At 49.0% G+C, this 24,685-nt stretch overlaps 1 protein-coding gene across 4 annotated transcripts in view; it reads right to left on the bottom strand.

Moving 5' to 3' along the window:
• Positions 1-2,874: 2,874 nt before the first annotated feature.
• LOC149443916 (uncharacterized) overlaps positions 2,875-24,685 on the bottom strand; it is a 443,717-nt gene continuing 421,906 nt past the window's right edge. For 3 of the 4 annotated variants that reach the window (XR_016306587.1, XR_016306588.1, XR_016306589.1), the window contains 2 exons: positions 21,906-21,999; positions 2,875-2,962 (listed from right to left, as the gene is read on the bottom strand). The gene's annotated coding sequence lies outside the window, so the exon portion shown is untranslated. The remainder of the gene's footprint in view (positions 2,963-21,905; positions 22,000-24,685) is intronic. The other variant, XR_016306591.1, reaches the window with a different exon arrangement.

Below are 24,685 nucleotides of genomic sequence, written 5' to 3'. Positions count from 1 at the left end.
TATGTCACCTCTCATCGCCCCTATGTCACCTCTCATCGCCCCTATGTCACCTCTCATGACCCCTATGTCACCTCTCATCGCCCCTATGTCACCTCTCATCGCCCCTATGTCACCTCTCATCACCCCTATGTCACCTCTAATCGCCCCTATGTCACCTCTCATGACCCCTATGTCACCTCTCATCACCCCTATGTCACCTCTCATCACTCATGTCACCTCTCATCGCCCCTATGTCACCTCTCATCACCCCTATGTCACCTCTGATCGCCCTTATGTCACCTCTCATCGCCCCTATGTCACCTCTCATCGCCCCTATGTCACCTGTCATTGCCCCTATGTCACCTCTCATCACCCCTATGTCACCTCTCATGACCCCTATGTCACCTCTCATCGCCCCTATGTCACCTCTCATCACTCATGTCACCTCTCATCGCCCCTATGTCACCTCTCATCACCCCTATGTCACCTCTCATCGCCCCTATGTCACCTCTCATCACCCCTATGTCACCTCTCATCGCCCCTATGTCACCTCTCATCACCCCTATGTCACCTCTCATCACTCATGTCACCTCTCATCGCCCCTATGTCACCTCTCATCACCCCTATGTCACCTCTCATCGCCCCTATGTCACCTCTCATCACTCATGTCACCTCTCATCGCCCCTATGTCACCTCTCATCACTCATGTCACCTCTCATCAACCCCATGTCACCTCTCATCACTCATGTCACCTCTCCTAGCCCCTATGTCACCTCTCATTGCCCCTATGTCACCTCTCATCACCCCTATGTCACCTCTCATCGTCCCTATGTCACCTCTCATCACCCCTATGTCACCTCTCATCACTCATGTCACCTCTCATCGCCCCTATGTCACCTCTCATGACCCCTATGTCACCTCTCATCGCCCCTATGTCACCTCTCATCACCCCTATGTCACCTCTCATCGCCCCTATGTCACCTCTCATCACTCATGTCACCTCTCATCGCCCCTATGTCACCTCTCATCACTCATGTCACCTCTCATCAACCCCATGTCACCTCTCATCACTCATGTCACCTCTCATGACCCCTATGTCACCTCTCATCGCCCCTATGTCACCTCTCATGACCCCTATGTCACCTCTCATCGCCCCTATGTCACCTCTCATCGCCCCTATGTCACCTCTCATTGCCCCTATGTCACCTCTCATCACTCATGTCACCTCTCATCGCCCCTATGTCACCTCTCATCGCCCCTATGTCACCTCTCATCGCCCCTATGTCACCTCTCATCACCCCTATGTCACCTCTCATCGCCCCTATGTCACCCCTCATCGCCCCTATGTCACCTCTCATCACCCCTATGTCACCTCTCATCACTCATGTCACCTCTCATCGCCCCTATGTCACCTCTCATGACCCCTATGTCACCTCTCATCACCCCTATGTCACCTCTCATCACCCCTATGTCACCTCTCATCGCCCCTATGTCACCTCTCATGACCCCTATGTCACCTCTCATCGCCCCTATGTCACCTCTCATGACCCCTATGTCACCTCTCATCACCCCTATGTCACCTCTCATCACCCCTATGTCACCTCTCATCGCCCCTATGTCACCTCTCATGACCCCTATGTCACCTCTCATCACTCATGTCACCTCACATCGCCCCTATGTCACCTCTCATCACTCATGTCACCTCTCATCACCCCTATGTCTCCTCTCCTCGCCCTTATGTCACTTCTTATCATCCCTGTCATCTCTCATCACCCCTATGTCAATAATCATTGCCCCTAGGCACCGTATTGTGATTGGCTGTCAGCTGTGACGGCTTCAAAGCAGGATATACATGGCGCGGTGCTATCACCCCCTATAGTAGACGGTTGGGGTACACAGGGAGTAATGTGGGGGATCTCTGTATATACACAGCACTATACTGTCACCCCCTATAGTAGAAGGTTGGGGTACACAGGGAGTAATGTGGGGGATCTCTGTATATACACAGCTCTGTACTGTCACCCCCTATAGTAGACGGTTGGGGTACACAGGGAGTAATGTGGGGGGATCTCTGTATATACACAGCACTGTACTGTCACCCCCTATAGTAGACGGTTGGGGTACACAGGGAGTAATGTGGGGGGATCTCTGTATATACACAGCACTGTACTGTCACCCCCTATAGTAGACGGTTGGGGTACACAGGGAGTAATGTGGGGGGATCTCTGTATATACACAGCACTGTACTGTCACCCCCTATAGTAGACGGTTGGGGTACACAGGGAGTAATGTGGGGGGATCTCTGTATATACACGGCTCTGTACTGTCACCCCCTATAGTAGAAGGTTGGGGTACACAGGGAGTAATGTGGGGGGATCTCTGTATATACACAGCTCTGTACTGTCACCCCCTATAGTAGACGGTTGGGGTACACAGGGAGTAATGTGGGGGGATCTCTGTATATACACAGCTCTGTCCCCCCCCCCCCCCCCCAGTAGATGGTTTCACCCATTCATTAAATCCATTAGGCCGCAGTGGGGAAGAAGCAATCACAGTGGTGGGGGAGGGGGGTGGAAGAGTCCTCTGACCCCCAGAAATGATGGGATTGTTTTGCAGGATTTCCTGCTGTTCGGGGAATATACAGGACATCCAGCCATTGCACATAATGCAGTTTCAGCGCAGTGCACTCTATTCCTGCAGGGAACTTGCACTCGGCTTCACTGGACGTCTATAACAAGTCTAAGGACACTTTCCTGTATTTTTTATCCCCTCAATACCAGCCGGGTTCCTGATTATCAAAATATGAGACGTCACCCCGGGGGGCACACCTTCATTTTGGGGTGTTCCCACTACCCTCCCCCCCATTTTTGTTTGAGATGTTCTTCTTACCAGGACGTCAGGGGAGGCGATTTCTTGTAAATCTCAGAACTTCCACTCGGTGTTTCGTTATTTCTTCCTCAGAGACGTTCAGAATACAGGAAATCTACGGAGAGAAATGATTGGTTTATCCATCGACTTCATAGATTTCAGAGTAAAAAGGGAAATGTTTAATTCAGTCTTTGTGTTCTGTATATAGTAAGATATAAACACTATGACCCCCCCCCCCCCCCATAGGAAAGCTGTGTGTCTGTATACAAGGAGTCGGGGGCAGGGCTGGATGGTGGAGTGATTGTCAGTCCAACGATCAGAGCCGTGTGCAGTGAGGATCGATCTGCTATTGGACGACTATTACCGGCTGCTACAGGATATATACTGTATGACCAGATATAGACCCCCCTCCCCCTCCCAATAACTGATCTGTATGGTGAATTCACCCCTCACACCCCACAATAAACAGACTGATTTGCAGCAGCAGCCAAGGAATTCAAATTTAAAAAAAAAAATGTCAGTTATTTTCTCAGCAGCAGCCAAGGAATTCAAATTTAAAAAAAAAATGTCAGTTATTTTCTCAGCAACAGCCAAGGAATTCAAATTTAAAAAAAAAAAAAAATGGCCGCCAACAGATTTGAAATTAGCCTCATTTGCATATTCTGGTTGTCATGGCAACAGAGCACAGGCTTGGTCATTTAACCTCCCGCTCAGTGTGACATCACAGGTCACATGCTCACTTTGAAAGTAGCCTCATTTGCATATTTCCGGTAGTCATGGCAACAGAGCACAGTGACATCACAGGTCACATGCTCAGTGTGACATCACACGGTGAGGGAGCCTCAGATTGTGACTGACCTTTGAAGAGAGAGGAAGGAATTGTAGTTTCTCTTCAGAATCGCTCGCCTTTCGATGTTCAACTTCAACCACCAAACCAGAGAGCATTTTCTGAGCAGAATTCCAGCGCAATCAGCACAGGAGAGAGACGAATTCCCAATGAAGGATCACCAGCAAACCGCTCAGCCCCATGTTACCGCCCCCAAAAGGGGTGTGGCTGGGGCTATTAGACGGATATTCAAGAAAGACAAGAAAATTGACCTTCTGAACACCAACCAAGAGGGTCCAACACTGGAGAGGGCGGGACCCTTGGTAGAGGACCGCCAACCAACCACACAGCCCCATGTTACCGCCCCTAAAAGGGGTGTGGCTGGGGCAATTAGACGACTATTCAAGAAAGACAAGAAAGTTGACCCTCTGAACACCAACCAAAAGGGTCCAACACAGGAGAGGGCAGGACCCTCGGCAGAGGACCGCCAACCAACCGTACAGCCCCATGTTACCGCCCCCAAAAGGGGTGTGCGTAGGGCAATTAGACGACTATTCAAGAAAGACAAGAAAGTTGACCCTCTGAACACCAACCAAGAGGGTCCAACACAGGAGAGGGCGGGACCCTCGGAAGACGGCTTCCAACCAACCGCACAGCCCAATATTACCACCCCTAAAAAGGGTGTGCGTAGGGCAATTAGGCGGCGGGTTAGAGCAGCTGCACGCAGGATTTGGCCCTTTTGTCCCATTTGTCAACCGAAAACCAGGAGAAACGCTGATGGTAAGTATTCTAATAGAGAGATATAATGCAAACACTGCAGGGAAATGTAATGTATGTCACCCACATATATACTATATACACCGGGGTCACTGCTATATACACCTAGGGGGGTCACTGCTATATACACCTAGGGGGGTCACTGCTAAATACACCTAGGGGGTCACTGCTATATACACCTACAGGGGTCACTGCTATATACACCTAGGGGGGTCACTGCTATATACACCTAGGGGGGTCACTGCTATATACACCTAGGGGGGTCACTGCTATATACACCTACAGGGGTCACTGCTATATACACCTAGGGGGGTCACTGCTATATACACCTACAGGGGTCACTGTTATATACACCTACAGGGGTCACTGCTATATACACCTAGGGGGGTCACTGCTATATACACCTAGAGGGGTCACTGCTATATACACCTAGGGGGGGTCACTGGTATATACACCTAGGGGGGTCACTGCTATATACACCTAGGGGGGGTCACTGCTATATACACCTACAGGGGTCACTGCTATATACACCTAGGGGGGTCACTGCTATATACACCTAGGGGCATCACTGCTATATACACCTAGGGGGGTCACTGCTATATACACCTACAGGGGTCACTGCTATATACACCTAGGGGGGTCACTGCTATATACACCTACAGGGGTCACTGCTATATACACCTAGGGGGGGTCACTGCTATATACACCTAGAGGGGTCACTGCTATATACACCTAGGGGGGGTCACTGCTATATACACCTAGGGGGGGTCACTGCTATATACACCTAGGGGGGTCACTGCTATATACACCTACAGGGGTCACTTATATATAAACCTACAGTAGAAAGTTGGGGTACACAGGGAGTAATATGGGGTGTATTCTTCAATGATGTCATTCTAGTGAGTGCACTACGTATATTTCTGTCTATAGATCATTTGCAGAGTTCAGGAAGCCCCCTTGTTGTACAACTGCTGAGATAAAACCAATACAGGACATTGGAATGATTCTTAGGATAATGGGAGAATGGACTCCCGGGGCTCAGAACCCCCACATTGTCCATGTAGAGAATTCCTATAAAAGGGGGCCGGGTGACACAAGATCATTTCCACAACACGGATGACATTCACTTACATATGTAGAAAGGAATGAAATGGCCGCAGATTCTGTGGACTGTCTATACATGATGTGTAGACAGAGGAATAGGAATAACTGTTTGCTTTTCTCTCTCCAGATGAATATAAGATCCAATCCGCCAACAAAGGAACGACGACCAAAGGGGTTCAATTCATCAGCAAGATCTATCTAACCCCAGGACCCAGCAATGGAACATCAAGGAGGCTCCACCCACTGGCTTCAGACCGCAGCGCACTACAGAATGGTCCATCTTCATCCAGTTTATTCTACACAGCACTATGGAATGGTCCATCTTCATCCAGTTTATTCTACACAGCACTATGGAATGGTCCATCTTCATCCAGTTTATTCTACACAGCACTATGGAATGGTCCATCTTCATCCAGTTTATTCTATACAGCACTATGGAATGGTCCATCTTTATGCAGATTATTCTATACAGCACTATGGAATGGTCCATCTTTATGCAGATTATTCTATACAGCACTATGGAATGGTCCATCTTTATGCAGATTATTCTTTACAGCACTATGGAATGGTCCATCTTTATGCAGATTATTCTACACAGCAGTATGCAATATTCCATCTTCATCAGGATCATTCCACAGCGCCATACTGAAGGGTCCATCTTCATCAGGATCATTCCACAGCGCAGTATTGAGTGGTCCTTGTGCTTCCAGACCATTGCACAGCTTGATAGGTAGAGCTTTGCGCTCACAAATCGCATGCGGCGCTGAAATATTCAACAAATCATCTTCAAGCAGTTCTGATCGCTATGACCAGTCATGTACACTATCCATGGAAACATTCACCTTCCATAAGATCATTGGACAGGGGTCCTACGGGAAGGTGTTGTTGGCCTCCCATTCCGCCATTCAGCGGAAGCTGGCAGTGAAGCTGGTCAAAAAAAGCAAACTGAAAGGTCGCTCTGAATCGGCACTTAGAGAGTCCACTGTAATGCAAGTCTGTGGCAGGCTCCCGTTCATCACGCACCTATTTGGATCCTTCCAGACAAAGGTAAGTCTTTCCATCTTCCAGTTTCTTCTTCTCTTTCCTGTACTGCTCCCCAACACTGATCCAGACCCCAAAATACTCATATCAGAAGTCAGAACTTACACAAGGCCTCCCTCTTCCACCGATGATGGTCTTCGGACCTATCAATTAGTCCTTCAGCCAATGAGTGTTGAAAGGTGAGAGGCAGAAGGGAGCTCCACTTGTGTCTCACAACAGGTTCTCTGAGGGCTCTGGCTGTAATTGGGAAAGCAGTATAGGTAAGAGCAGAACTCTAGAGCGCCTCCTACAAAGCTGGAGGTTGGTTAGGACAACTGTACAGAGTAGGGGTTTTCTTTACAGAGGTTGCCATTGCTGACCTTCTTCTGAAATCACTAGTTGCCTGGCTGCCTCTGGACTCAGAACTCTGAGTCATGGATCCAGAAGGAGCCTACAGCTAGGACAGAAGTCAAACCTCCTGATCTACATGGGACTTCCAGGATGGTGACCAAACTACTGAAGTGACTGGATCACCCTAACAGCCAGACAAACCCAGTACTGTGATCAGGACAGTCCAGCCATGGCGGCTACGTATTTACTCTGTTTGGTTTTCCGAACTTGTGTGCGTGTTTCTGTATATTAATCCAAAACGTGAAATCTTCCATGTCTAATGTAACCTCTACCTCTTCTTTTCACACAGACTCATCTGGCTTTTGTCATGGAATTCCTGAGCGGAGGGGAGCTTGCGGGATTGATGAAAAACAACGCTCTGAATGAAAAAACCATAAGGTAAGTCCAATGATAGGGACACACTACAGTTGGGGTGACTGACCAATGAGCATAGGTAATGACGTAGTCAGGCCATTCATACCTCTTCATTCATACCCTTACCACATGTACTCCTCTACCCATACCCCTCCACACATACCTCTCCATGCATATTCCTCTATCCCTACCTATCCATCCCCCTTTACCGATACCCCTCCATCCATACCCCTCCATTGATAACCCTGTATATATAACACTCCATCCATACCCTTCTATACATACCTCTCCATACATACCCTTCCATCTATAACCCTCCACTCATCCCCCTCTACCCATACCCCTCCATACATACCTCTCCATGCATATTCCTCTATCCCTACCGATCCATCCATCCCCCTCTACCGATACCCCTCCATCCATACCCCTCCATTGATAACCCTCTATAAATAACCTCTCCACACATACCTCTCCATGCATATTCCTCTATCCATCCATCCCCCTCTACCGATACCCCTCCATCCATACCCCTCCACACATTCCTCTCCATGCATATTCCTCTATCCCTACCTATCCATCCATCCCCCTCTACCCATACCCCTCCATCCATACCCCTCCATTGATATCCCTGTATATATAACACGCCATCCATACCTCTCCATACATACCCTTCTATCTATACCCCTTCTATCCATACCCCTCTACATGTACCCCTCCACTCATACCACTCTACCCATATCTCCACACATACCTCTCCATGCATATTCCTCTATCCCTACCTATCCATCCATCCCCCTCTACACATACCCCTCCATTGATAACCCTCTATATATAACACTCCATCCATACCCTTCCAGCCATACCTCTCCATACATACCCTTCTATCCATATCCCTCCATTGATAATCCTCTATATATAACACTCAATCTATACCCCTCCATCCATACCTCTCCATCCATACCCCTCCCTCCATACCCCTCCATCTACACCTCTCCATCCATACCCCTCCATCCATACCTCTCCATCCATACCCCTCCATCCATACCCCTCCATCCACACCTCTCCATCCATACCCCTCCATCCACACCTCTCCATCCATACCCCTCCCTCCATACCCCTCCATCTACACCTCTCCATCCATACCCCTCCATCCATACCTCTCCATCCATACCCCTCCCTCCATACCCCTCCCTCCATACCGCTCCATCTACACCTCTCCATCCATACCCCTCCATCCATACCTCTCCATATATACCCCTCCATCCATACCTCTCCATCCATACCCCTCCATCCACACCTCTCCATCCATACCCCTCCATCCATACCCCTCCATCCATACCCCTTCCTCCATACCCCTCCATCCATACCTCTCCATCCATACCCCTTCCTCCATACCCCTCCATCCATACCCCTCCATCCATATCTCTCCATATATACCCCTCCATCCATACCTCTCCATCCATACCCCTTCCTCCATACCCCTCCATCCATACCCCTCCATCCATATCTCTCCATATATACCCCTCCATCCATACCCCTCCATCCACACCTCTCCATCCATACCCCTCCATCCATACCCCTCCATCCATACCCCTTCCTCCATACCCCTCCATCCATACCTCTCCATCCATACCCCTTCCTCCATACCCCTCCATCCATACCCCTCCATCCATACCTCTCCATATATACCCCTCCATCCATACCTCTCCATCCATACCCCTCCATCCATACCTCTCCATCCATACCCCTTCCTCCATACCCCTCCATCCACACCTCTCCATCCATACCCCTCCATCCATACCCCTCCATCCACACCTTTCCATCCACACCCCTCCATCCATACCTCTCCATCCATACCCCTCCATCCACACCTCTCCATCCATACCCCTCCATCCACACCCCTCCATCCATACCCCTCCTTCCATACCCCTCCATCCATACCCCCGATGTACATTTAGCTTTTATTGGTTTGTGATGATTTTGAATGCTAATTCATATTTTTCTTTCTCCATCAGATTCGTCACTGCTGAAATATTATGTGGCCTGCAGTACCTGCATTCTCACCGAATCGTGCATAGGTGAGTATTGGATCCGCTGAATAATAATGGAATACTTAAAGCTGAACCTCAGGAAAAAGGAAAATCCTCCCTTCTACTAGGGCTCCCACTGCACTGCAAGGGTTAAATAGTTATTTATGTCTAGGGGACCAATAACAAGGACTTTTACTGACCTTCCCCGCTCCCCTCTTCTCCCCGATATTCCAATTTGGGGGCGGTCCCTTGGTGTCCTCGGTGCATTGAGGGAGCGGGAGATTAGGTCAATGTCCTTTTCCTGGTTCCCGGGCATAAACCAGAATGTAACCCTTGCAGTGTGGGGGGGGGGAGACCACTACAAGTATTTTCTTTTATTTCCCCAATTCAGCTTTAATGAGTCCTTGTAGTTCTGGGTGGAATCTCTCCTTGGCTTCTGATATCAGGAAGACTTTCCACCAGAGTTCCCCGTTGTGTTCTCTCCTGTAAAGTCTCATTCCATCTGCTGCAGAAGTCTCCCTGCTGATGCCATATTCTGCTTCATGTAGGATTTATACAAAATCCAGCAAGAGGAGTGAGAGCTCCTCATAATGAATATAGCAGGTGGGCGGAGCTGGGAACCCCGGAACAGAGATCTTCCTGTAGTCGGATATAAAAGAAGCCGATGTCCACCCATCAACGTTCATTCTTCTTTGTATAGATGTATATTTGTATCTTTTCTCTCTTTAATATAATGTGGGATATGCAGAGCTAACTGTTCTCTTCTTTTCTTCACAGAGATCTCAAACCTGAAAATATTCTTGTGGACGGCGCCGGACACATCAGAATTGCCGATTTCGGATTGGCCATGCTCGGTGTCACCGAGTCCAATAGGATCAGAGGACGTTCGGGTACAATGTTGTACATGGCTCCAGAGGTAAGTTTCATGACGTCCTGATATTAGACGCCATTGTAATGTTTATTATGGGATATAGAGAAGACATAAAGGGGGCCCCCCTTTCATTAGATGGAGAATTCCCCCACTGGGGCCCCGGTTGCTTTCACTGGGTCCCCATGTCAGAACTATATCCACCAAAAGGAGGGAAGTTCTGAGAGTTGCAGCAGTGTTGGAGCCTCTTTGTAGAGGACATTGAGGCCGGGTGTAGATGGATGGATCTGTCCGCCCGATTCACACATACAAATGGGATAAAAGCTTCAGGAACGCCTCACCTGCTCTACACCTTCTCTATACCAAGGTGAGCGCTTGTGAACATTGAGCTATTGGGCTCCGTACACCTCTGTCTGTCTCCTTTAACATGCACAATTAAAGTGTACCTCAAGGCAACCTGCTTTTTAGTTTTGGACAGAGTGAGGAAGGGTTAGACCCTCTCTCAGGTTTATATTGGTGTCCCCATTGGGGAGATTCATCCTCTATTTGTACCGGTGATCATTTTCACTGAAAAAGAGACAGAGAGAAAATTGTCCCGTCTGACTTCCTCTAGGACACGAAGTGAAGGGAAATTTGTCCACTGGTACAAAGACAGCAATGAATAATCTGCCAGGATTCCGAACCCTAAATTACTGGATCCAACACTAAGAAAAGATTTGACTATACGTACACTTTAAGCCCCACCTCCAATGCTCACAAGCTCCGCCTCAGTTTGATGTATTTTGAGTACAATGTTAGGACTCCTGGAGGCTCCATACGTCACATATGTCAGCATGGAGTCTCCTCTGTCCTCTGCCTGGCCTGACAAGGTCCTAATCCTTCTATCTCCTCTTTTGTTTCTACAGGTCTTGCAAAACGTGCCGTACTTCACCACCGTGGACTATTTCTCCCTGGGAGTGATAGTCTATGAGATGACGTTCCACAGACATCCCTTCTACAGACGCCAAAAGAGTCTGAAAAAGTATACGAAGGATGTAATCAACAAGAATCCTCGATACTCCAAGAGAATTGGGTCCTCCTGGCGGCACTTCATGAAAAGGGTAAGTATTCGCAGGGTTTTACCTTCTCTTCCTTCCTTCCCAGACTCCCTTGGGTTGGGGAGCGAGTTTAAAGGGACAAGTAAGGAAGCTGAAATATGTCACTGTCAGAATCTAACAGTAAACGGCGTTCTAGTTATTCAATGTTTCTAATTCTATTCTATTAGGGTTGTGGGATAAGGGTTAGGGGTGGGGGGTAAAGGGTTAGGGTTGGGGTTATGGTTAGGAGGTTAGGGTTAAGCTGTCATCTGACATCACAGAGTCAGTCCTGGCTCTGCAGGGATCCCGACCGTACTGTTGGGATCCACCCACATGCCTGACCGTCAGCTGGCTCGGCCTCTCAGTGTGTTGCTGTGATCTTGAGCCAGCCGTCCCCGCCCCCTCCACAGCCCGGAGCTCCGGTGAGTCCTGGAGGGATAGAGCAGAGAGCCGGAGACTGACAGTCACTTCTCTCTGCTCACTGAGGACCGAGAACAGAGCGATGGGTGGTCATGTGATGGGCGGTCATGTGATGGGCGGTGTTTGATCGCTCAGTTCTCGGGGTAGAGCCGGTCAGGGACAGATGCAGCTGGGATCCATGCTGCAGCCATCTAGGTAAGGAGGATGATTTTCTATAAACCCGCACTTCTCTAGGAATGGATGGCCAGCCTGAGCCATCAGCCAGGAGATTCCCCGAACGACAGCTTCATGTACACAATGAGGGGAGGATACAGGGATGTCATTGGCCACTGCCCATATTTGGGGAATGACTTGCACTGGGTGGGCGGAGCCTGATGAGGAGCGGGGAGACTAGTGCCCAATCAGGTCCGCTTCACTTGTGACTGACGGTGCCCAGCAGTGGGCAGATCTGAAAGCCGCTGGATTGAAGAGCAGCTATGGACCCGCCCACTGCCTGTGCTGTCAATGAAAAGTGTAGCGGACCTGATGGAGAACTAGTCTCTCCCCTCCCCCATCAGGCTCCGCCCACTCCTACTATACAAATCCTCGGCCAAGCGCCTGTCAGTGTGATGGGTGCAGCGGCCGGGCAGGGAGGGCGCTGGGGGAGGACTGTCCGGTGTGGCGCTCCTTCCCCAGTGCAGACATGGACATTCATAGACCCGTCTGTGACACATACATGGACTGGGTGTAAGCAGCGTCACTGCTGCGACCCGACCCAATTCTAAAGGGTGTCTATGATACCTTCAGTGTCCGACTTTCTGGAAGGGGCCCCCAGGATGTTGTGGCCCCCCCCTATACATCCTGAGCACTGTACAGGGACATGAATTGGGCACAGCAGACTGATGATTCAACCGATCGCCTTAGAGGGTCAGGAAGGAATTTTTTTTTCCCCTTTGGAGACCATCTGACCAAGGGGGAGGGGGGGTTTGCCTTCCTCTGGATCATTGGAAGGTTTAGGGGTCTAAAAAAGGCATCATGTCTTCCACAGAGCTCAGGGTCCAGGACTGCACAATACACAGAGCTCAGGGTCCAGGACTGCACAATACACAGAGCTCAGGGTCCAGGATTGTACTATACACAGAGCTCAGGGTTCAGGACTGCACAATACACAGAGCTCAGGGTTCAGGACTGCACAATACACGGAGCTCAGGGTTCAGGATCATACTATACACAGAGCTCAGGGTCCAGGACTGCACAATACACAGAGCTCAGGGTCCAGGACTGTACTATACACAGAGCTCAGGGTTCAGGACTACACAATACACAGAGCTCAGGGTCCAGGATTGTACTATACACAGAGCTCAGGGTTCAGGATCGTACTATACACAGAGCTCAGGGTTCAGGATCGCAAAATACACAGAGCTCAGGGTCCAGGACTGCACAATACACAGAGCTCAGGGTCCAGGACTGCACAATACACAGATAGATAGATAGATAGATAGATAGATAGATAGATAGATAGATAGATAGATAGATAATAGATAGATAATAGATAGATAGATAGATAGATAGATAGATAGATAGATAATAGATAGATAGATAGATAGATAATAGATAGATAGATAGATAGATAATAGATAGATAGATAGATAGATAGATAGATAAATAGATAGATAGATAGATAGATAATAGATAGATAGATAGATAGATAGATAGATAGATAGATAATAGATAGATAGATAGATAGATAGATAGATAGATAGATAGATAGATAGATAATAGATAGATAATAGATAGATAGATAGATAGATAGATAGATAGATAGATAGATAGATAATAGATAGATAGATAATAGATAGATAGATAGATAGATAATAGATAGATAGATAGATAGATAGATAGATAGATAGATAGATAGATAGATAGATAGATAGATAGATAATAGATAGATAGATAATAGATAGATAGATAGATAGATAATAGATAGATAGATAGATAGATAGATAATAGATAGATAATAGATAGATAGATAATAGATAGATAGATAGATAGATAGATAGATAGATAGATAGATAATAGATAGATAGATAGATAATAGATAGATAATAGATAGATAATAGATAGATAGATAGATAGATAGATAGATAGATAGATAGATAGATAGATAATAGATAGATAGATAGATAGATAGATAGATAGATAGATAGATAATAGATAGATAGATAGATAGATAGATAGATAGATAGATAATAGATAGATAATAGATAGATAGATAATAGATAGATAGATAATAGATAGATAATAGATAGATAGATAGATTATAGATAGATAATAGATAGATAGATAGATAATAGATAATAGATAGATAGATAGATAATAGATAATAGATAGATAGATAGATAATAGATAATAGATAGATAGATAATAGATAATAGATAGATAGATAGATAATAGATAATAGATAGATAATAGATAGATAATAGATAATAGATAGATAGATAGATAGATAGATAGATAGATAGATAGATAATAGATAATAGATAGATAGATAATAGATAGATAACAGATAGATAATAGATAGATGGATATAGGGGCAGCACAGCGGCAAAATGGTTAGCACTTCCCTCTGACAGTACTCGGGTCGTTGGTTCAAATCCCAGCCACGACACCACCTGCCTGTAGTTTCCATGTTCTCCCTGTGCCTGCGTGGGTTTCCTCCGGGTACTCCGGTTTCCTCCCACACTCCAAAGACATGCTGGTAGGTAATTGGCTCCTGTCTAAATTGGCCCTAATATGTGTATGTATGAATGTGAGTTAGGGACCTAAGATTGTAGGCTCCTCGGGGGCGGGGACTGATGTGAAGGTACAATATATATGTAAAGTGCTGCGTAAACTGACGGCGCTATATAAGTATCTGAGATAATATAGATAGACGGAGGGAGGGAGGGAGGGAGGGGTGGGTGGGTGGGTGGGTGGAGATAAAGCTAGATAACAAAGCCCCGGTGGCCTAATGGATCAGGCACTGGCCTCCTCAGCCAGGGATTGTGGGTTCGAGTCCCACCTGGGGGGATATCTTGCTTGTCTCTTATACCAGGATGAGGGGAGGTTGAAGAATAGAACCATCTGGGGGGGGAGGGGGGATCCACCTCTCTGTGCTCCATGTGTCAGTCCTAGAAGGTCCCTTTCCTGCAATCGCCCGCTGGGGCAGACTCCATGGACCACTTGGTCTTCTCCTGCCGTCACTCTTCTATGTTTCATCCCCAAGAAAGGCCCCTCCCCCTCCCGACCTGAGGTGGATGCTGCAGCTGTCCCCCCGCCGACTCTAGGACTGAGAGCTGAGTGATCAAAGCCCGCCGATCGCTCAGTTCTCAATACTCCGGGAGCAGAGAGATGGTGACTGTCAGTACGGCTTCATCAGTGCCCACCAATTATTTGCAAAATTTTACATCGGAAACGAAGAAAACTTTTTTTTTTTAATTTGTCTTTTTTTTTTGTTTAGCAGGGGCGGGGCTGGAGACAGGCAGGGAGGGGAGGAGGAGATAAACAGCGCAATGGTAAAAACATGAATAGTATACGGCGCCACAAATCTCCCGACGTTCCTAAAGGCACCTCTGCCTCCGAAAAACATCCAAACTTCACATTGTTATCAGGACAAATACAGTGCAGGAAATGTGTATTTGCTCCCCGGCTGATGGTGAATGTTCGCCCCTCACACAGAAATGATCGGTCTAACAATGGAATGTTCGCCCCTCACACAGAAATGATCGGTCTAACAATGGAATGTTCGCCCCTCACACAGAAATGATCGGTCTAACAATGGAATGTTCGGTGTAACACTGAGAGACAGAATACAACAACAAATTCAGCAGAAATGCGTCTAACAAATGATGACGGATCTGCATGTTCATGAGGGAAAGAAGGATTGGATCACAAAACATGACTTAGTACTTGGTGGTACATATACAAGTCACCCCTCATTGACCCTATGTCACCCCTCATCGCCCCTATGTCACCCCTCATCCCCCCTATGTCACCCCTCATCGCCCCTATGTCACCCCTCATCGCCCCTATGTCACCACTCATCGCCCCTATGTCACCTCTCATCGCCCCTATGTCACCACTCATCGCCCCCATGTCACCACTCATCGCCCCTATATCACCCCTCATCGCCCCTATGTCACCCCTCATCGCCCCTATGTCACCACTCATCGCCCCTATGTCACCTCTCATCGCCCCTATGTCACCACTCATCGCCCCTATGTCACCCCTCATCGCCCCTATGTCACCCCTCATCGCCCCTATGTCACCTCTCATCGCCCCTATGTCACCCCTCATCGCCCCTATGTCACCACTCATCGCCCCTATGTCACCCCTCATCGCCCCTATGTCACCTCTCATCGCCCCTATGTCACCTCTCATCGCCCCTATGTAACCCCTCATCGCCCCTATGTCACCTCTCATCGCCCCTATGTAACCCCTCATCGCCCCTATGTCACCTCTCATGACCCCTATGTCACCTCTCATCGCCCCTATGTCACCTCTCATCGCCCGTATGTCACACCACATCGCCCCAATGTCACCTCTCATCGCCCCTATGTCACCACTCATCGCCCCTATGTCACCCCTCATCGCCCCTATGTCACCCCTCATCGCCCCTATGTCACCACTCATCGCCCCTATGTCACCCCTCATCGCCCCTATGTCACCACTCATCGCCCCTATGTCACCCCTCATCGCCCCTATGTCACCCCTCATCGCCCCTATGTCACCACTCATCGCCCCTATGTCACCACTCATCGCCCCTATGTCACCCCTCATCGCCCCTATGTCACCTCTCATCCCCCCTATGTCACCTCTCATCGCCCCTATGTCACCTCTCATCGCCCGTATGTCACACCACATCGCCCCAATGTCACCTCTCATCGCCCCTATTTCACTTCTCATCGCCCCTATGTCACCTCTCATCGCCCGTATGTCACACCACATCGCCCCAATGTCACCTCTCATCGCCCCTATGTCACCACTCATCGCCCCTATGTCACCCCTCATCGCCCCTATGTCACCCCTCATCGCCCCTATGTCACCACTCATCGCCCCTATGTCACCCCTCATCGCCCCTATGTCACCACTCATCGCCCCTATGTCACCCCTCATCGCCCCTATGTCACCCCTCATCGCCCCTATGTCACCACTCATCGCCCCTATGTCACCACTCATCGCCCCTATGTCACCCCTCATCGCCCCTATGTCACCTCTCATCCCCCCTATGTCACCTCTCATCCCCCCTATGTCACCTCTCATCGCCCCTATGTAACCCCTCATCGCCCCTATGTCACCTCTCATCGCCCCTATGTAACCCCTCATCGCCCCTATGTCACCTCTCATGACCCCTATGTCACCTCTCATCGCCCCTATGTCACCCCTCATCGCCCCTATGTCACCCCTCATCGCCCCTATGTCACCCCTCATCGCCCCTATGTCACCACTCATCGCCCCTATGTCACCCCTCATCGCCCCTATGTCACCTCTCATCCCCCCTATGTCACCTCTCATCGCCCCTATTTCACTTCTCATCGCCCCTATATCACCTCTCATCGCCCCTATGTAACCCCTCATCGCCCCTATGTCACCTCTCATCGCCCCTATGTAACCCCTCATCACTCATGTCACCTCTCATCGCCCCTATGTAACCCCTCATCGCCCCTATGTCACCTCTCATCGCCCCTATGTAACCCCTCATCGCCCCTATGTCACCTCTCATGACCCCTATGTCACCTCTCATCGCCCCTATGTCACCTCTCATCGCCCGTATGTCACACCACATCGCCCCAATGTCACCTCTCATCTCCCCAATGTCACCACACATGCCCCTATGTCACCTCTCATCGCCCCTATGTCACCTCTCATCGCCCCTATGTCACCTCTAATCGCCCCTATGTCACCTCTCATCGCCCCAATGTCACCTCTCATCGCCCCAATGTCACCTCTCATCTCCCCAATGTCACCTCTCATCACCCCTATGTCACCTCTCATCTCCCCTATGTCACCTCTCATCACCCCTATCTCACCTCTCATCGCCCCTATGTCACCTCTCATCGCCCCTATGTCACCTCTCATCGCCCCTATATCACCTCTCATCACCCCTATGTCACCTCTCATCGCCCCTATGTCACCTCTCATCGCCCCTATATCACCTCTCATCACCCCTATGTCACCTCTCATCGCCCCTATGTCACCTCTCATCTCCCCTATGTCACCTCTCATCGCCCCTATGTCACCTCTCATCGCCCCTATATCACCTCTCATCACCCCTATGTCACCTCTCATCACCCCTATGTCACCTCTCATGACCCCTATGTCACCTCTCATCACCCCATGTCACCTCTCATGACCCCTATGTCACCTCTCATCGCCCCTATATCACCTCTCATCACCCCTATGTCACCTCTCATCTCCCCTATGTCACCTCTCATCACCCCTATGTCACCTCTCATCGCCCCTATGTCACCTCTCATCTCCCCTATGTCACCACTCATCGCCCCTATGTCACCTCTCATCGCCCCTATGTCACCTCTCATCGCCCCTATGTCACCTCTCATCACCCCTATGTCACCTCTCATCACCCCTATGTCACCTCTCATCGCCCCCATGTCACCTCTCATCACCTCTATGTCACCTCTCATCGCCCCTATGTCACCTCTCATCACCTCTATGTCACCTCTCATCGCCCCTATGTCACCTCTCATCCCCCCTATGTCACCTCTCATCGCCCCTATGTCACCCCTCATAGCCCCTATGTCACCTCTCATCCCCCCTATGTCACCCCTCATAGCCCCTATGTCACCTCTCATCCCCCCTATGTCACCTCTCATCACCCCTATGTCACCTCTCATCACCCCTATGTCATCTCTCATCACCCCTATTTCAACGCTTATCATCCCTATGTCACCAATCTTTACCCCTAGGCACCGTATTGCGGTGATCAGGATGCTGGTATGGGGTATGGTGGTGATCAGGACGCTGGTATGGGGTATGGCGGTGATCAGGACGCTGGTATGGGGTATGGAGGTGATCAGGATGCTGGTATGGGGTATGGAGGTGATCAGGACGCTGGTATGGGGTATGGGGGTGATCAGGATGCTGGTATGGGGTATGGCGGTGATCAGGATGCTGGTATGGGGTATGGAGGTGATCAGGATGCTGGTATGGGGTATGGTGGTGATCAGGATGCTGGTATGGGGTATGGAGGTGATCAGGAGGCTGGTATGGGGTATGGAGGTGATCAGGACACTGGTATGGGGTATGGCGGTGATCAGGACGCTGGTATGGGGTATGGAGGTGATCAGGACGCTGGTATGGGGTATGGCGGTGATCAGGACGCTGGTATGGGGTATGGCGGTGATCAGGACGCTGGTATGGGGTATGGAGGTGATCAGGACGCTGGTATGGGGTATGGCGGTGATCAGGATGCTGGTATGGGGTATGGAGGTGATCAGGATGCTGGTATGGGGTATGGAGGTGATCAGGACGCTGGTATGGGGTATGGAGGTGATCAGGATGCTGGTATGGGGTATGGAGGTGATCAGGACGCTGGTATGGGGTATGGAGGTGATCAGGACGCTGGTATGGGGTATGGTGGTGATCAGGACGCTGGTATGGGGTATGGCGGTGATCAGGACGCTGGTATGGGGTATGGAGGTGATCAGGACGCTGGTATGGGGTATGGAGGTGATCAGGACGCTGGTATGGGGTATGCAGGAAATCCTAAAATGTGACTCCCGGGTTGTCAGGAGGAATGAGTGAAAAACACAAATCTCAACCCACCTGAGCAACCAAAGCTGCAAACCAATCACGTGAAAACAAGGCGTGTGTACATGAAATGCTTCCGCTGTCTGTGATTGGCTGTCAGCTGTGACGGCTTCAAAGCAGGATATACATGGCACTGTGATATCACCCCCTATAGTAGACGGTTGGGGTACACAGGGAGTAATGTGGGGGGATCTCTGTATATACACGGCTCTGTACTGTCACCCCCTATAGTAGACGGTTGGGGTACACAGGGAGTAATGTGGGGGATCTCTGTATATACACAGCTCTGTACTGTCACCCCCTATAGTAGACGGTTGGGGTACACGGGGAGTAATGTGGGGGGATCTCTGTATATACACAGCTCTGTACTGTCACCCCCTATAGTAGAAGGTTGGGGTACACAGGGTGTAATGTGGGGGGATCTCTGTATATACACAGCTCTGTACTGTCACCCCCTATAGTAGACGGTTGGGGTACACAGGGTGTAATGTGGGGGGATCTCTGTATATACACAGCACTGTACTGTCACCCCCTATAGTAGACGGTTGGGGTACACAGGGTGTAATGTGGGGGATCTCTGTATATACACAGCACTGTACTGTCACCCCCTATAGTAGACGGTTGGGGTACACAGGGTGTAATGTGGGGGGATCTCTGTATATACACAGCTCTGTACTGTCACCCCCTATAGTAGAAGGTTGGGGTACACAGGGTGTAATGTGGGGGGATCTCTGTATATACACAGCTCTGTACTGTCACCCCCTATAGTAGAAGGTTGGGGTACACAGGGTGTAATGTGGGGGGATCTCTGTATATACACAGCTCTGTGCTGTCACCCCTTATAGTAGACGGTTGGGGTACACAGGGTGTAATGTGGGGGGATCTCTGTATATACACGGCTCTGTACTGTCACCCCCTATAGTAGACGGTTGGGGTACACAGGGTGTAATGTGGGGGGATCTCTGTATATACACAGCACTGTACTGTCACCCCCTATAGTAGACAGTTGGGGTACACAGGGAGTAATGTGGGGGGATCTCTGTATATACACAGCACTGTACTGTCACCCCCTATAGTAGACGGTTGGGGTACACGGGGTGTAATGTGGGGGGATCTCTGTATATACACAGCACTGTACTGTCACCCCCTATAGTGGACGGTTGGGGTACACGGGGAGTAATGTGGGGGGATCTCTGTATATACACGGCTCTGTACCGTCACCCCCTATAGTAGAAGGTTGGGGTACACAGGGTGTAATGTGGGGGGATCTCTGTATATACACAGCTCTGTACTGTCACCCCCTATAGTAGACGGTTGGGGTACACAGGGAGTAATGTGGGGGGATCTCTGTATATACACAGCACTGTACTGTCACCCCCTAAAGTAGACATTTGGGGTACACAGGGTGTAATGTGGGGGGATCTCTGTATATACACAGCTCTGTACTGTCACCCCTATAGTAGACGGTTGGGGTACACAGGGAGTAATGTGGGGGGATCTCTGTATATACACAGCACTGTGACGGTTGGGGTACACAGGGAGTAATGTGGGGGGATCTCTGTATATACACAGCACTGTACTGTCACCCCCTATAGTAGACGGTTGGGGTACACATGGTGTAATGTGGGGGGATCTCTGTATATACACAGCACTGTACTGTCACCCCCTATAGTAGACGGTTGGGGTACACAGGAAGTAATGTGGGGGGATCTCTGTATATACACAGCTCTGTACTGTCACCCCTATAGTAGAAGGTTGGGGTACACAGGGTGTAATGTGGGGGGATCTCTGTATATACACAGCTCTGTACTGTCACCCCCTATAGTAGACGGTTGGGGTACACAGGGAGTAATGTGGGGGGATCTCTGTATATACACAGCTCTGTACTGTCACCCCCTATAGTGGACGGTTGGGGTACACTGGGAGTAATGTGGGGGGATCTCTGTAAATACACAGCGCTGTCCCCCCCCCTCCCCCCCCAGTAGATGGTTTCATCCATTCATTAAATCCATTAGGCCGCAGTGGCGAAGAAGCAATCACAGTGGTGGGGGAGGGGGGTGGAAGAGTCCTCTGAACCCCAGAAATGATGGGATTGTTTTGCAGGATTTCCTGCTGTTCGGGGAATATACAGGACATCCAGCCATTGCACATAATGCAGTTTCAGCGCAGTGCACTCTATTCCTGCAGGGAACTTGCACTCGGCTTCACTGGACGTCTATAACAAGTCTAAGGACACTTTCCTGTATTTTTATCTCCTCAATACCAGCCGTGTTCCTGATTATCAAAAATATGAGACGTCACCCCGGGGGGCACACCTTCATTTTGGGGGTGTTCCCACTACCCTCCCCCCCCCGCCCCGTTTTTGTTTGAGATGTTCTTCTTACCAGGACGTCAGGGGAGGCGATTTCTTGTAAATCTCAGAACTTCCACTCGGTGTTCCGTTATTTCTTCCCCAGAGACGTTCAGAATACAGGAAATCTACGGAGAGAAATGATTGGTTTATCCATCGACTTCATAGATTTCAGAGTAAAAAGGGAAATGTTTAATTCAGTCTTTGTGTTCTGTATATAGTAAGATATAAACACTATGACCCCCCCTCCCCATAGGAAAGCTGTGTGTCTGTATACAAGGAATCGGGGGCAGGGCTGGATGGTGGAGTGATTGTCAGTCCAACGATCAGAGCCGTGTGCAGTGAGGATCGATCTGCTATTGGACGACTATTACCGGCTGCTACAGGATATATACTGTATGACCAGATATAGACCCCCCTCCCCTCCCCCTCCCAATAACTGATCTGTATGGTGAATTCACCCCTCACACCCCCCCCACAATAAACAGACTGATTTGCAACAGCAGCCAAGGAATTGAAATTTAAAAAAAAAATGTCAGTTATTTTCTCAGAAGCAGCCAAGGAATTCAAATTTAAAAAAAAAAAAAAAATGGCCGCCAACAGATTTGAAAGTAGCCTCATTTGCATATTATGGTTGTCATGGCAACAGAGCACAGGCTTGGTCATGTAACCTCCTGCTCAGTGTGACATCACAGGTCACATGCTCACTTTGAAAGTAGACTAGCCTCATTTGCATATTCCGGTTGTCGTGGCAACAGAGCACAGGCCTGGGCATGTGACCTCCTGCTCACTGTGACATCACAGGTCACATGCTCAGTGTGACATCACACGGTGAGGGAGCCTCAGATTGTGACTGACCTTTGAAGAGAGAGGAAGCAATTGTAGTTTCTCTTCAGAATCGCTCGTCGTTCGATGTTCAACTTCAACAACCAAACCAGAGATCGTTTTCTGAGCAGAATTCCAGCGCAATCAGCACAGGAGAGAGACGAATTCCCAATGAAGGATCACCAGCAAACCGCTCAGCCCCATGTTACCGCCCCCAAAAGGGGTGTGGCTGGGGCAATCAGACGGATATTCAAGAAAGACAAGAAAATTGACCTTCTGAACACCAACCAAGAGGGTCCAACACTGGAGAGGGCGGGACCCTTGGTAGAGGACCGCCAACCAACCGCACAGCCCCATGTTACCGCCCCTAAAAGGGGTGTGGCTGGAGCAATTAGGCGGGGGGTTAGAGCAGCTGTACGCAGGATTTGTCCCTTTTGTCAACCGAAAACCAGGAGAGACGCTGATGGTAAGTATTCTAATAGAGAGATATAATGCAAACACTGCAGGGAAACACACGGATGACATTCACACATATGTAGAGGAAAAGTAAATGTTGACAGATTCTGTATAATATCAATGCATGACGTGTAATTCAGTTTTTTTTTTTTTGCTCTCTCCAGGTAAACACAAAGACCCAACCTCGGATTCATCCGAAGCATACTACATGATCATACAGGATGGATCATACCATAGAGCCATACGGGAGGGTTCAGACTTCACAGCAACGTGGAACGGTTCATCTACATCCGGATCATTCCTCAGTACAAAATCCAATTTGTCACCTTCATCCGGATCATACCACAGTACAAAATCCAATTTGTCACCTTCATCCGGATCATACCACAGTACAAAATCCAATTTGTCACCTTCATCCGGATCATACCATAGAGCGATATCCGATGTGCCATCTTCATCGGAATCCCTATATTTTGATATGGTGGACAACGACCCTTCGCTCGGCACTTTTATTGACCAGCCACAGGTACTGTCAATGGAAACATTCACCTTCCATAAAGTACTTGGAAAGGGGGCTTATGGGAAGGTGGTGTTGGCCTCCCATCCCACCATTGAACAGAAAGTGGCGGTGAAGCTGATTAAAAAAAGTGACCTGGATGGTGAAGGTGAGTCTGCCATCATAGAGCGCACCGTACTTGAAGTCGGTAGAAAGTGCCGCTTCATCACACATCTATTTGGATCATTCCAGACAGAGGTAAGTTTTTCCATTTTCCATTTCTTCTTCTCTTTCCTGTACTGCGCCCCAACACTGATCCACAACCCCAAAATATTTACTCAAATGGTGACTTTTTGGGAGTCAGAACTTACACAAGGATAAGCTTCCCTCTTGACAGTCTTTGGGCTGATCAATTAGTTCTTCAGCCAATGAGTGAGGAATGGTGAAAGGAGGAGGGGAGCTCCACTTGTGTCCCACATCAGGTTCTCGGAGGGCTCCGGCTGTAGTCGGGGAAGCAGTATGGGAAGGAGCAGAACTCTAGAGCGCCACCTACAAAGATGGAGGTTGCTTAGGTCAACTGTACAGAGTAGGGGATTTCTTTACAGAAACCATTTACTGAGAGGCTGCCACTGCTGACCTTCGTCTGGCTGACTCTGGACTCAGAACTTGGAGTCGGATCCAGAAGGAGTCTACAGCTAGGAGGACAGAAGTCATCAGACCTCCTGATCTACATGGGACTTCCAGGATGGTGACCAAAGTACTGAAGTGACTGGATCACCCTAACAGCCAGACAAACCCAGTACTGTGATCAGGACAGTCCAGCCATGGCGGCCTACGTATTTACTCTGTTTGGTTTTCTGAACTTGTGTGCGTGTTTCTGTATATTAATCCACAACGTGAAATCTTCCATGTCTAATGTAACCTCTACCTCTTCTTTTCACACAGACTCTGCTGGTATTTGTCATGGAATTCCTGAGCGGAGGGGAGCTTGCGGGATTGATGAAAAAGGAAATTCTGGATCTGAAAGCTGTAAGGTA

The sequence above is a fragment of the Staurois parvus genome, unplaced genomic scaffold, assembly GCF_062004578.1.
Source record: "Staurois parvus isolate SC_StPar_1 unplaced genomic scaffold, SC_StPar_1.0 ptg000826l, whole genome shotgun sequence".
NCBI lineage: Eukaryota > Metazoa > Chordata > Amphibia > Anura > Ranidae > Staurois > Staurois parvus.
Note: the sequence above shows the minus strand (reverse complement) of the source record. Positions and strands in the feature narration are given on the sequence as shown.